General features: G+C 51.2%; 1 protein-coding gene across 3 annotated transcripts in view; it reads left to right on the forward strand.

The window, feature by feature from the left end:
* Nucleotides 1-13,120, forward strand: part of LOC147117217 (DNA-binding protein SATB1-like) — a 157,985-nt gene that overhangs the window by 116,551 nt on the left and 28,314 nt on the right. The window lies entirely within an intron of this gene.

Below are 13,120 nucleotides of genomic sequence, written 5' to 3' on the forward strand. Positions count from 1 at the left end.
CTTCCCCCCTCCCTCCCCCCCCTCTTCCCCCTCCCTCCCCCCTCTTCCCCCCTCCCTCCCCCCCTCTTCCCCTTCCCTCCCCCCTCTTCCCCCCTCCCTCCCCCCTCTTCCCCCCTCCCTCCCCCCTCTTCCCCCTCCCTCCCCCCCTCTTCCCCCCTCCCTTCCCCCCTCTTCCCCCCAGTCGCTCTCTCTTCCCCCCCAGTCGCTCTCTCTCTTCCTCCCAGTCGCTCTCTCTCTCTCCCCCCCCCCCCAGTCGCTCTCTCTCTCTCTCTCCCCCCCCCCCCCAGTCACTCTCTCTCTCTTCCAACAACAACATGCCCTCGAAAAAGCCTCGGCACCGCCGGGCACTCCAGCTAGTACTTGATAAAGCAATTAAAGTCTGTAAAGTGAAGAAAAAAGTCAGCTTGGCTTAGTGTCACCTCTAAGTCAAACGGTTGTGGGTTCAAACTCCATTTCAGGACTTGAACACATTATCTAAGTTGACACCTCAGTGTAGTACTGAGGGAGTGCTGCATTGTTGGAGGTGCTGTCTTTTGGATGAGATGTTAAATCTGCCTATTCAGTAGACGTAAACGATTCCATGGCACTATTTGAAGATCAGGGAGTTCTTCTGGCCAATATTTATAATAATTTCTACACAGAGCATGGAATGCTTTGTCACCATGCTTGAGGGAGTGAGTGTTGCTTCTTTTAACGAAAGTTAGGACACATGCTTGAATGAGAGAAAAATACAAGGCTATGAGGAGAGAGCAGGGCAGTGGGATTAACTTTGGCATGGGCATGATGTGCTTTAAACCTCTCTGGTTCTGTGGTTAAGATCTTCAAGGTTTGGCTTTCAATTAGCACAACAAAAACAAACAGCTGTTAATGTTGTTTGCCCGTCATGCTGCTTTCCCACCGACAATGATGTTTATAATCTAAAGTGAAAATTACTTCTAGAACTGTTTTGATTGTTTGCAGAAATTGATATTTGAAAGTCCCAATCTCTCAAACAAAAAATAAATTTCCCTTATTTTAGACCTCTGTCTGATTGCATCTTAGCTTTCATGCAACCTGTCAAAGTCAAAATGACCAGAAGACAAGTATCGCCTGATAACCTCATATGTAACTATTTGTGTAAAATGGCTGTTTAAATTTTGAATGTCAAGGTGAATACTGGGACTACTTCAAGCATTTTATGTATAATTGGGTTAGGAGCAATATCTCTGTGCCATAGCTTTGAAAAAGGAATCCACCAGAGCACCAATGTGACATTTCCATAAAACCAAGCCAGTTACATACATGTAATAGGACTGTTGCTGAGGATATGGAGCTGGCACCCTTTCCAGTATAATTTAAAATATGCCCCAGTTCAGTTTGATTGAGAGTTTAACAGTCATTATTGACATTCATCTTTGCCACTGTCAACTTAATTTACCAATGATGGACCCTTCCCACCCCCCCGCCGCCCCCATCATTTACAGGCATTGGAACTTCTTTTGTGGCATGATTTTACTTTGGACCTCCTCCTGCATATCATGCACATGTTTATTCCTGCACTGGGCTTAAAGCAGCATGCCATGAATACATTGTAAGATGATTCAGTCAGCAAGAGTAAGAGATTCTCTCCAGCTGGAGCAATGCAAGCTCCATAATATTTCAAACTTATTCTTGACCAAACGTGAACAGAGAATTTATAGACCTTGAAATTACATGGCGTGACAATTAACATACAAATGTCTGCATTCCTTTGTCTGCTTTAATACAAGCATTAACCCATTTACTTTAAATACTAAAGGGATGATTTTAACCCTGCTTGCCCAGCGAGAACAGGGCGGGCAGATCGTTAAAATTGCTGCAGAGTGCTTAGCACTCCTTTCCTGTCAGCTGCCATTTTAACCGCGTAGCCGAGATGTCCGCAGAGGCAGGTGGGGAGCATGAATGCAAATCGGTGACCTGTGACGCAGTTAGGACCCCAACGCTGTTTTAACGTGAAATCATGGAAGTCCCTGCTCAGCAGCCATCCCACCAGGATTGGTCTCTCAGAGCCACTGAGGCAGTATTTAGAGGGTCACTCAGCAGGTAATTGGATCACAGGATCTATGTGCTATTGTGCTGTTTGGATTGCCAGGAGAGTTTCCATCCTCCAGATTGCTTCATTCTGCTAGTTTTTGCTTTACTTACCCTCAGTAAGCTCTATTTGCTTATCATGGATGTTATTATTGCTAATTTCATTTGGATGGAGGAATGGTTGGAGGAAGAGATGCATCAGCTACCTCAGCAATCAGCACCAACAGCCTATTAGAAGACAGCAGGTAGGGAGGCTATGTCCGTAGGAGGCAATGTCCAGCACACAGGGTGTACAGGCCAAGTCACTTTCTTGGATCTATCTGAAAAGCAGCATTCATGAATAGGAAGGGCTACCTCACAATTAATGTCCAGAAAGTCTCTGATCACAGAAGCAGGATCATGCAAGTTTGAGCAAGGTACCCAGGCAGCTGGTTTGATGCATTTTTAAAATTCATTGTGGGGATGTGGGCATCAAAGGCAAGGCTGGTATTAATTGCCCATCCTTAGTTGCCCTGGAAAGTATCTGTCCAAGTTTGCAGATGACACTAAGTTTAGAGACACAGCAAGTTGTGTAGATGGAGGCAGGAAATTACAAAGAGACATAGACAGACTGTGTGAGTGGGCAAAACTATGGCAGATGGAGTTTAATGTCGGAAATATGAGGTCATCCACTTTGGACCTGAGTAAGACAAATTATTTTTTCTTCTTAATGGTGAGAGACTAGAAGCTGTGGAGGAGCAAAAGGATTTAGGACTCCATATACACAAGGAGCTTGTAACAAAGGTAATGCAATAATCTTGGGGGACTTTAATCTTCTTATAGACTGGACAAATCAAATTGGCAAAGGTAGTCTGGAGGATGAGTACATGGAATAACAACAGAAAATGCTGGAAATACTCAGCAGGCCAGGCAGCATCCGTGGAGAGAGAACCTGCTGAGTATTTCCAGCATTTTCTGTTGTTATTTCAGATTTCCAGCATCCGCAGTATTTTGCCATTATATTAGTGGATGAGTACATGGAATGCATTCGGAACAATACGTCATGGAACCAACCAGGGAACAGGGGGGGAGAAATTCAGTAGGTTGCGCCACCCGTTAGCGCCTTAAGAGGGCGCTAAGTGGGTCGCGCGCTAAGTGGGTCGCAAGCCAACTGGCGCCCGGGCACAGCACTGCCCATGCCTCCCGCTAAATTCCACGGGTCGTTAGTGGTGGCGCTAACCGTTAGCGCTGCGCTGCTGCCGATGACACCATCAGTGTGCACAGCGTCCCGCTGATGCCCCGGCCGTGATATTCGGCAGCGCCCCCTGATTTACCGCCGGAGAGGCGCAAATTAAAGGCGAGGTGCGGGGCGGCCATTTTTGTTGTTGGCCGCCTGCCAGCACCTGCCTGCGCTCCCGTCCCCGGCCTCCTGAACCCCACCCCCGCGGAGTGCCGGCTGCGCTCCAAGAGCCCGGCACTTCTCTTCGGTGCCGGGCTCTTTTGCCTGCACTCCTGATCCTCGGGGGCCCAGCTGGGCCCCAGATCGCGCTGCACAAGGCCCCTCCCCTTTAAGAAGAGGAGGAAGGCCTGCAGTAGCGCCACGATATTCACTCGCAGCACCCAAAGAGGGATGCGGGGCGCCTCCAGTAGTGCCGTGCTTCCCTTTGGGGCGCAACCACTCAATTTCTGGTGCAGGGGCACGAATGTTTCCGGGGCGCTACTTTTAGCACCCTGGCGAGGCTGACGCTCCAAACGGGGCTATACTCAATTTCTCCCCCAGGGTATTTTAGATCTAGTATTGTGTAATGTGACAGGGTTAATTAACAATCTCAAAGTAAAGGATTCTCTGGGGCAGAGTGATCATAATATGATAGAATTTCACGTTAAGTTTGAGGGTGACTTGCCTAAGTCTTAAACTTAAATAAAGCCAATTACATAGGTATGAGGGGCAAGTTGGCTAAGGTAGATTGGAAAAATAGATTAAAAGGTATGGCAGTAGATAAGCAGTGGCTAGCATTTAAAGAAATATTTCATAATTTTCAACAAAAATACATTCCACTGAGAAACACAAACTCCACGGGAAAAGTGATCCATCCGTGGCTAACTAAAGAAGTTAAAGACTAATACAAAAAGAAAATACTGCAGATGCTGGAAATCTGAAATTAAAACAGAAAATGCTGGAGATACTCAGCAGGTCTGGCAGCATCTGGGAAGAGAGAAACAGAGTTAACGTTTCAGGTCGATGACCTTTCGTCAGAACTGGAAAAAAGCAGGAAATGCAACAGATTTTTAAGCAAGTGTAGGGGCTGGGAAAGGGGGAAGGGATGAAAGAACAAAAGGGAAGGTCTGTGACTGTCACTGACCTCATCGCCTCTGGAGATCTTCCCCCCACGGCCGCCAACCTCATAGTTCCCCAACCCCGCACAGCCCGCTTCTACCTCCTTCCCAAGATCCACAAACAGGACTGCCCTGGTAGACCCATCATTTCAGCCTGTTCTTGCCCCACAGAACTTATCTCTTCCTATCTCGGATCTATTTTTGCTCCCCTTGTCCAGTCTCTTCCCACTTACATCTGTGACTCTTCCGACGCCCTCCGCCACTTTAACAGTTTACAGTTTCCTGGCACCAACCGCCTCCTTTTCACCATGGACGTACAATCCCTCTACATCTCCATCCCCCACCAGGATGGCCTGAGGGCACTCCGCTTCTTCCTTGAACAGAGGCCCAACCAGTCCCCAACCATCACAACCCTCCTCCGCCTGGCTGAACTTGTTCTCACATTGAACAACTTCTCCTTTGACTCCACTCACTTCCTCCAAACCAAAGCTGTTGCTATGCCTGCCTTTTTGTGGGATATGTGGAACACTCTTTGTTCCAGTCCTACTCAGGTCCCCTCCCTCACCTCTTTTTCCGGTACATTGATGACTGTATCAGTGCTGTTTCCTGCTCTCACCCTGAACTAGATAATTTCATCCACTTTACTTCCAATTTCCACCCTTCCCTCACCTTCACATGGTCCATCTCCGACTCTTCCCTTCCCTTCCTCGACTTCTCCGTCTCCATCTCTGGGGATAGGTTATTGACAAATATTCACTACAAGCCCACTGACTCTCACAGCTACCTGGACTATCTTCCTCCCACCCCACTTCCTGTAAGGACTCCATTCCATTCTCCCAGTTTCTCCGTCTCCGCCGCATCTGCTCTGACGATGCCACCTTCCACACCAGTGCTTCCGACATGTCTTCCTTTTTCTTCAACCAAGGATTCCCCTCTACCGTGGTTGACACGGCCCTTGACCATGTCCGTTCTATCTCCCGCACTTCTGCCCTCACTCCTGCCCCTCCCTCTCAGAACCACGATAGAGTTCCTCTTGTCCTCACCTTTCACCCCATCAGCCTCCGCATTCAACGGATCATCCTCCGCCATTTCCGCCACCTCCAGTGTGATTCCACTACCAAATACATCTTCCCCTCACCTCTCCTTTCAGCATTCCGAAGGGACCGCGCCCTCCACGACACCCTGGTCCACTCCTCTATCACCCCCAACAACCCATCCGCTTCGCCCGGCACCTTCCCGTGCAAGCGCAGGAGATGCAACACATGCCCTTATACCTCCCCCCTTCCCACTGTCCAGGGCCCCAAACACCCATTCCAGGTGAAACAGCGATTTACTTGTACTTCTTGCAATTTAGTATACTGTATTCGCTGCTCATGATGCGGTCTCCTCTACACTGGGGAGACTAAACGCAGATTGGGTGACTGCTTTGCGGAACACCTCCGTTCAGTCCATAAGGGGGACCCCGAGCTTCCGGTCGCCTGTCACTTTAATTCTCCACTCCACTCCCACTCAGACCTCACTGTCCTCGGCCTCTTTCATTGTTCCACGGAAGCTCAGCGTAAGCTTGAGGAACAGTGCCTCATCTTTCAATAAGGCACTTTATAGCCTTCTGGGCTCAACATAGAGTTCAACAATTTCAGATCATAACCTCGGCCCCTATCATATATATATTTTTTACCCACACTTTTTGTTTGTGTCTTTTCTTCTCTCCCACATGGCAGCTGTCTTCCATTCTGCCAGCACAATTTACACTCCATCTAGAGCCATCCTTTGTTTCTTAACCTGTCCCATTACCATCTCCTTTTGTCTTGAATATCTCTTAATGTCTCTTAACCTCTCCTGCCTTCTATCCTTTCACAGACCTTCCCTTTTGTTCTTTCATCCCCTCCCCCCTTTCCCAGCTCCTACACTTGCTTAAAAATCTGTTCCATTTCCTGCTTTTTTCCAGTTCTGACGAAAGGGCATCGACCTGAAACGTTAACTCTGTTTCTCTCTTCACAGATGCTGCCTGACCTGCTGAGTATCTCCAGCATTTTCTGTTTTTAGTAAAGAAGTTAAGGATAGCATTCGATTGAAAGAAGAAGCTTATAATGTTGCGGAGAATAGTAGTAAGTCTGAGGATTGGGAGAGTTTCAGAAACCAGCAAAGGTTGACCAAAAAATTGATGAAAAGGGAAAATATAGAATATGAGAGAAAACTAGAAAAATATATAAAAACAAATTGTAAGAGCTTCTACAAGTATGTAAAACGGAAAAGAGTAGCAAAACTAGACATTGGTCCCTTAGAGGCTGGGACAGGAGAAATTATTATGGGGAATAAGGAAATGGCAGAAACGTTAAACAAATATTTTGTATCTGTCTTCACAACAGAAGACACAAAAAGTATACCAAAAATGGTGGGGAACCAAGGGTTTAATGAGAGTGAGGAACTTAACGTAATTAATAAAAGTAGAGAAAAAATACTAGAGAAACTAATGGGACTAAAAGCCAATAAATCCCCTGGACCTGACGGCCTACATCCTAGGGTTCTAAAAGAGCTGGCTGCAGAAATAATGGATGCATTGGTTTTGATCTTCCAAAATTCTCTAGATTCTAGAATGGTTCCAGCAGATTGGAAGATAGCAAATGTAACACCGCTATTCAAGAAAGGAGGGAGAGAGAAAACAGGGAACTACAAGCCAGTTAGCCTGACATCAGTCATCAAATGTTGGAATCCATTTTAAGGAAGTGGTATCAGGGCACTTAGAATATCATAACATGATTAGGCGCGCGCAGAAAATGACGTCATATCCTCGAACTTCAGTGGGACCGCCCCATTGTGCGGCCGGCGGCCCGCACGCTTGTTTAGTGGAACGCAACAGAGCTGACGCGGGCCCCGGGGAGCGTAAATTAAAGGGCACTTACCCTGCACTATAAAGGGCAGGCATTTTGTAGCAAACACTCTTGTGCAACGGATTTCTGGAGAGAGACCAAGGAAGACAGCTTTCTGGTTTGGGCCAACACTAGCTCAGGTATTTTTGGCTTCAGGCCAGAGCGTTGCAAGTGGCCTCTTGGATATTTGACTGTTTGGCAGCATATTATGGGGGCTGCATGGGGTGCCAACGCTGAGTTTCAGCGTCATGTCCGTAGGGCTCGCAGACGCAGTGTGAGAGGGGCAGCCCTGGCTAGACGCAGAGGGGGCAACAGGCGTCGGCAACATAGGCCTTACCCAGTCAGGGCATACCGCCAGCAGCGCACCTACCTCAACATGAGTGGCGCGCGATGTGTAAAAAGGCTGAGATTCCGAAAGGAGGTGGTTGGAGAGATCTGCCATCTGCTTCGCAGAGATCTGCGTCCAAAGCTCAGGAGCAGGACGTCTCTGTCGGTGGAGGCGAAGGTGACGGTGGCCTTGAACTTCTATGCCACCGGCTCCTTCCAATCCGCTGCTGGGGACATTGCTAACATATCCCAGTTCGCCGTGCATTGCTGCATCCGCCAGGTGACCGATGCCCTTTTCAGAAGGAGACGCCAATTCATCTCCTTCCCCATGGCCCTGGAGAGGCAGCATCAGCGTGCACTGGGATTTGCAAGATTCGCGGCCTTCCCCTTGGTGCAGGGCGCCATTGACTGTACGCACGTGGCTTTGCGGGCACCTGTGGAGCATGCCGAGGATTACCGCAACCGGAAGGGCTACCATTCCCTCAATGTGCAGCTGGTGTGTGACCACAAGCAGCGCATCCTAGCTGTCAATGCCCGCTTTCCAGGCAGCAGCCACGATGCCTTTATCCTGCGGCAGACAACTGTGCGTGACATGTTCGAGGCACAGCTTCCCCCAAGAGGATGGCTTCTCGGGGACAAAGGCTATCCTTTGTGTACCTGGCTCATGACCCCGCTCCGCGCGCCCAGGACCCCTGCTGAAGAGGCATACAACGAGAGTCATCAAGTGAGCAGGAACATAATCGAACAAACAATTGGCGTCCTCAAGCAGCGGTTCCGCTGCCTGGATTGTTCCGGCGGATCTCTGCAGTATTCCCCGGACCGAGTGTCCCAATTCGTCGTTGTTTGCTGCATGCTGCACAACTTGGCTCTCCGCAGGACTCAGGCACTGCCACCTCACGTTGCACCACCACCTCAGGAGGAGGAGCAGGAGGAGGAGGAGTACCATCCCAGGAGGGAGCGAGAAGGTCCAAGGGCTGTCCGTCGGCGGCTTATTGAACGTTACTTCTAAGCCCCCTGTCAGGGAATGCCTTGTGGCCATGAAGGAACATGAACGCAGCCGCTCCGCAAGCCCTCAGCCGGTGAAGGCAACAAACACTTACAGCAACAAACATGGACACTCTCTGAATAAAGAGAAATCTTTATTTTAGACCAATGAAACCCCTTCCCACATGAAACCCAGAAACATTCAACGGCCCCAAAAAACAGTACATCAAATGACTCACTCCCACAACCTGGGGAGGAATAACTGAACATTTGTACAAAAATGGCCTTCATCCTCAGCCTTGACCCAAAAAACATCCCCAGAAACAAAACAACCATCCCCAAAAGAAACATAGGCATCGCCATATAAAATAACACTTGGCCACACCGTCTACTTATTGGGCCGCGAGGGCGAGACCTTGTCGAGCCTTTTGGGGCCCCTGCCCGGCCTGCTGCTCCTCCGCAAGCTCTGCCCAGTGGCTGCTGCGAGGCTGGGGAAAGGCTCCTGAGGGTCAGATGTCCTTCCGGCAGATGCCCTTGGGGGGCGGCCTAGACGGGGTTTGCCCCTCGAGGGGCCGGCTGGTGATTGGCGCAGCTGTGCCTGGCCAACATCATTCGCAGCCGCTTGCCGTTGAGGCGCCACTGGGGGAGTGGCGGTGACGGCTGGAGGAATGTGTGCAATCTGGCGGATGGTCGGCCCTGGCTGGTGATGTGGCACTCTGGCACTCGCCCGGGCCCGCACTGCAGCATGCGCACCAATCTGCCGAAGGGCAGCCCGCTGTGCTGCTGCAGCGCGGCGGGTGTCCAGGCGATGCCTGGCTGACGCAGCGCGTGTGGCAGCAGTCAGTGCCCCTGTTGCCCTGGTCTGCGACCGCAACAGAGCAGCCACTGTCTGGACGGCATCACTGATCAGCCGGCCACTCGCGGCATGTGAGGCCCCGAACTCGCGCACACTACTAGCCAGGGACTCGATCGCCTCAGGCATCCGTGCCACTACCCCCATCAGCTCGGTGTGCCGGCGATCCGAATCCTGGGCCATTTGATCGAGGTGGCGCGCCTCCTCTGAGTTGAACGTGGCCGGACTGGAGTCGGGACTCTCCCGCTGGGGAGCAGGGGGCAGAGCTGCCCGACCCTTGCCACGTTGCCGGCGGCGACTGGGCCCAGCAACTGCACACCCCTCCGATCCTTCCCCCCTCTGGGGGGAAGGCCGCGGACCAACCGCAGCCCTCCTGGGTTGCTGGACGCCACTGGTCCCAGCAGCTCCACTCCCCTCCGACACTTCCTCCAGGTTCTCCTCCAGGGAAGACGTGTCCACTACTTCGGCATCTGCAGCCGCACCTGACTGCTGCCCTGATGGTCCGCCTTCCTGTTCCTCCTCCTCCTCCTCCTCGGAGGGGCTGTCACTGGCAGCTTCAGGGAGCTCCTCGTCACCAGCTGAAAGCAGGAAGGCACAAGAGTAGCTTTAGAGTGAGGAGAGGGCGTCAGCGAGGGAGGCATGACTGGTGGCATTCAGCGCATTGGTCGGACAATGGCAAAGGAGGTAGATCGGATGCGCAAGTGCGACGAGAGAGGTCCAAAAGGTGATATCCATACCATTGTGGCCCAGAAGAGGGTCGGCATCTCCACAGGCGACGGGCCCAATCACCCGGGGTCCCATGAGGCGACTCACGCGCTCCTCCAGGGGAGTGAGCTCCTGGATCTGGGGGCGGCCTCCCCCGGTCTGCTCCTGGTGCCTTCGGTTGTTGGCAAGTTTTGCCTGCAAGAGAAAGGACGGCCTGTAAGTACGGTGTGTAGCCCTGATGTGGTGTGCGCTGCCTCCCATGGTGGAATAGCTTGGCCAGTGTGCAGCCCTGATGTGTGCGCTGCCTCCCATGGTGGAATAGCTTGGCCAGTGTGTAGCCCTGATGTGGTGTGCACTGCCTCCCATGGTGTAAAGTGCAGAATGTGCAATTGATGTTCATGACTGTCCCATAGCTGCTGGCTGAGGGCTGGCCATTAGGGCTTTCAGGTCCCTTTGCCCATCATGTCAGGTGTACATGCAAGGATGAGGAGGAGACTGGAAAGGGTACTCACCCTGACAATCCTGGTCAGGTCATTAAACTTCTTCCGGCATTGGACATTGTCCCTGGGGGCATCGCCGGTGGCCGACACCCAGCGGGCGACCTCCCTCCAGGCTTTCCTATAGACACTGGTGGGAGGCTTCCTGCCAGTGTCCGGGAACAAGATGCGCTGTCTCTTCTCCAAGGCCCTTACCATCACCTTCAAGTCATGGGCTGAGAAGCGCAGGGCACGCTCACGGGCCTTCTGTACCATTGCCATGGCTCCTTCTGATCACCAGCAGTGTTCAGGCCTAGCTGGAAGGCTGCAGTGTGCAGGCCGTTGCAGCAGAGCAAGTCGACCCTTCCCCCTTTAAGAGCTGGCCGGCGCCACGGTGTCTGCTGTCAATCAAGAAATGACCGCACCTGCGCTGCGCCCGGCCTCGGCGCTATCCCTCAGCACCGCCGGCTTAGCGCTAAAGATAGGCGTGCATCGCCAGTTTTAGCGCTCAAGCAACCTCTTAGGGCGAAGCTACTGAATATCGGCGAAGTGCCATCGACTTTGCGCCGGGCGCAAACTTTAGCGCCCGCCAGACTTTACCACCCCAAAAGTGGCTATACTGAATTTCTAGGCCAAAGAGTCTGCAAAGGGATATAGATAGACTAAGTGAGTGGGCAGTAAGGTGGCAGATGGAGTATAATGTAGGGAAATGTGAGATTATTCAATTTGGTAGGAAGAATAGAAAACAGAATATTTTTTAAATGGTGAGAAACTTTTAAATGTTGGTGTCCAGAAAGATTTTGGTTTCCTCGTGCAAGATACACAGAAAGCTAGCAGCATGCAGGTACAGCAAGCAATAAGGAAGGCAAATGGCATGATGGCCTTTATTGCAAGGGGGTTGGAATATAAGAGTAAGGAAGTCTTGCTACAACTCTACAGGGCCCTGGTGAGACCACACCTGGAGTACTGTGCACAGTTTTGGTCTCCTTGGCCTAGAAATTCAGTCGCGTTTGCGCCCACTTATTGGCTATAGAGTGGTTTGCGCCGGAAGTTTTTTAGCGCCCGAAATTCAGTTGGTCCCTAACATCGGCGTTAGCTGGTAGCGCTGCGCCGGCACCGATGACGTCATCGGTGTGCGCAGCGCCCCGGTTCCAATGCTATTCCGTGCCGATGGCCAAATTCAGTTGCGGCCGCCTCGCCCGTAGCGGCCGCAAACAGCATTTGAAAAACGGTGCCTTGCAGCTCCGAGAGGCCGGCGCATAAAGGTGGAGGGGCGGCCGGCCGCTTTCCCGGCGGCCGCCTGGCCGCACCTCCCTCCCCGGACTCCTGCACCACCACCCCGCGGCATTGGTGTCTGACTCCCGCGAGCCCGGCACTTCTCCGTGGTGCCGGGCTCATTTGCCGGGGGAATCCAGCGGCGATCTCACGGCTGCAGGCAGCTCCTCCTTAAGAGAAGGAGGAGGCCTGCAGTACCCCAGCCTGCCGCACCGCATCGGGTGCCGCAGCGGCAGCTGGACGCCTGAAACTGACTTTCATCGCCCCAAACGAGGCGGCCAAACCCTGCAATAGCGCCCGCCTCCGTCTTGGGGCGGCGCAACTGAATTTCAGGCGGGCGCTACGGGAATCCGGGCGAGCGCAAAATTTCGGGTACTAAAGACCTGGCGTGGCGATACCGAATTTTTAGCCCCTTATCTAAGGAAGGATATACTTGCCTTGGAGGCATGCAACAAAGGTTCACTAGATTGATTCCTAGGATGAGAGGGCTGTCCTATGATGAAAGATTGTGTAGAATGGGCCTATACTCTCTGGAGTTTAGAAGAATGAGAGGTGATCTAATTGAAACATACAAGATTCTGAAGGGGATTGACAGGGTAGATGCTGAGAGGTTGTTTCCCCTGGCTGGAGTGTCTAGAACTAGGCGGCATAGTCTCAGGATAAGGGGTAGGCCATTTAAGACTGAGATGAGGAGGAACTTCTTCACTCAGGGTTGTGAATCTTTTGAATTCTCCATCCCAGAGGGCTGTGAATGCTGAATCTTTGAGTATATTCAAGGCAGAGATAGATAGATTTTTGGACTCTAGGGGAATCAAGGGATATGGAGATTGGGTGGGAAAGTAAAGTTTAGGTCAATGATCAGCCATGATCTTATTGAATGGTGGAGCAGGCTCGAGGGGCAGTATGGCCTACTCCTGCTCCTATTTCTTATGTTCTTAAAAAGATAGTACACAGATGCAAAAAGTAATCAATAAGGCCGATGGAACGTTGGCCGTTATATCAAGGGAGTTGGAATTCAAGAGTGAGGAAGTGATGCTTCAGTTGCACAAAGCCTTGGTCAGACCCCATCTGGAGAACTGCCTTCAGTGTTTGACACTGAACCTCAGGAAGTCCTTGGAGCGAGAATAGTGCAAATTCACCAGAATGATGCCAGGGCTTAAAGGGTTAAATTAGAAGGACATGTTGTATAAACTTCATTTGCATTCCCTTAAATGTAGACAATTAAGGAGTGATCTAATCAAGGTCCTTAAAATTATAAATGGATT

The sequence above is a fragment of the Somniosus microcephalus genome, chromosome 5 (assembly GCF_052327205.1).
Source record: "Somniosus microcephalus isolate GS21.2 chromosome 5, FLI_Smic_1.0, whole genome shotgun sequence".
Classification (NCBI taxonomy): Eukaryota; Metazoa; Chordata; class Chondrichthyes; order Squaliformes; family Somniosidae; genus Somniosus; species Somniosus microcephalus.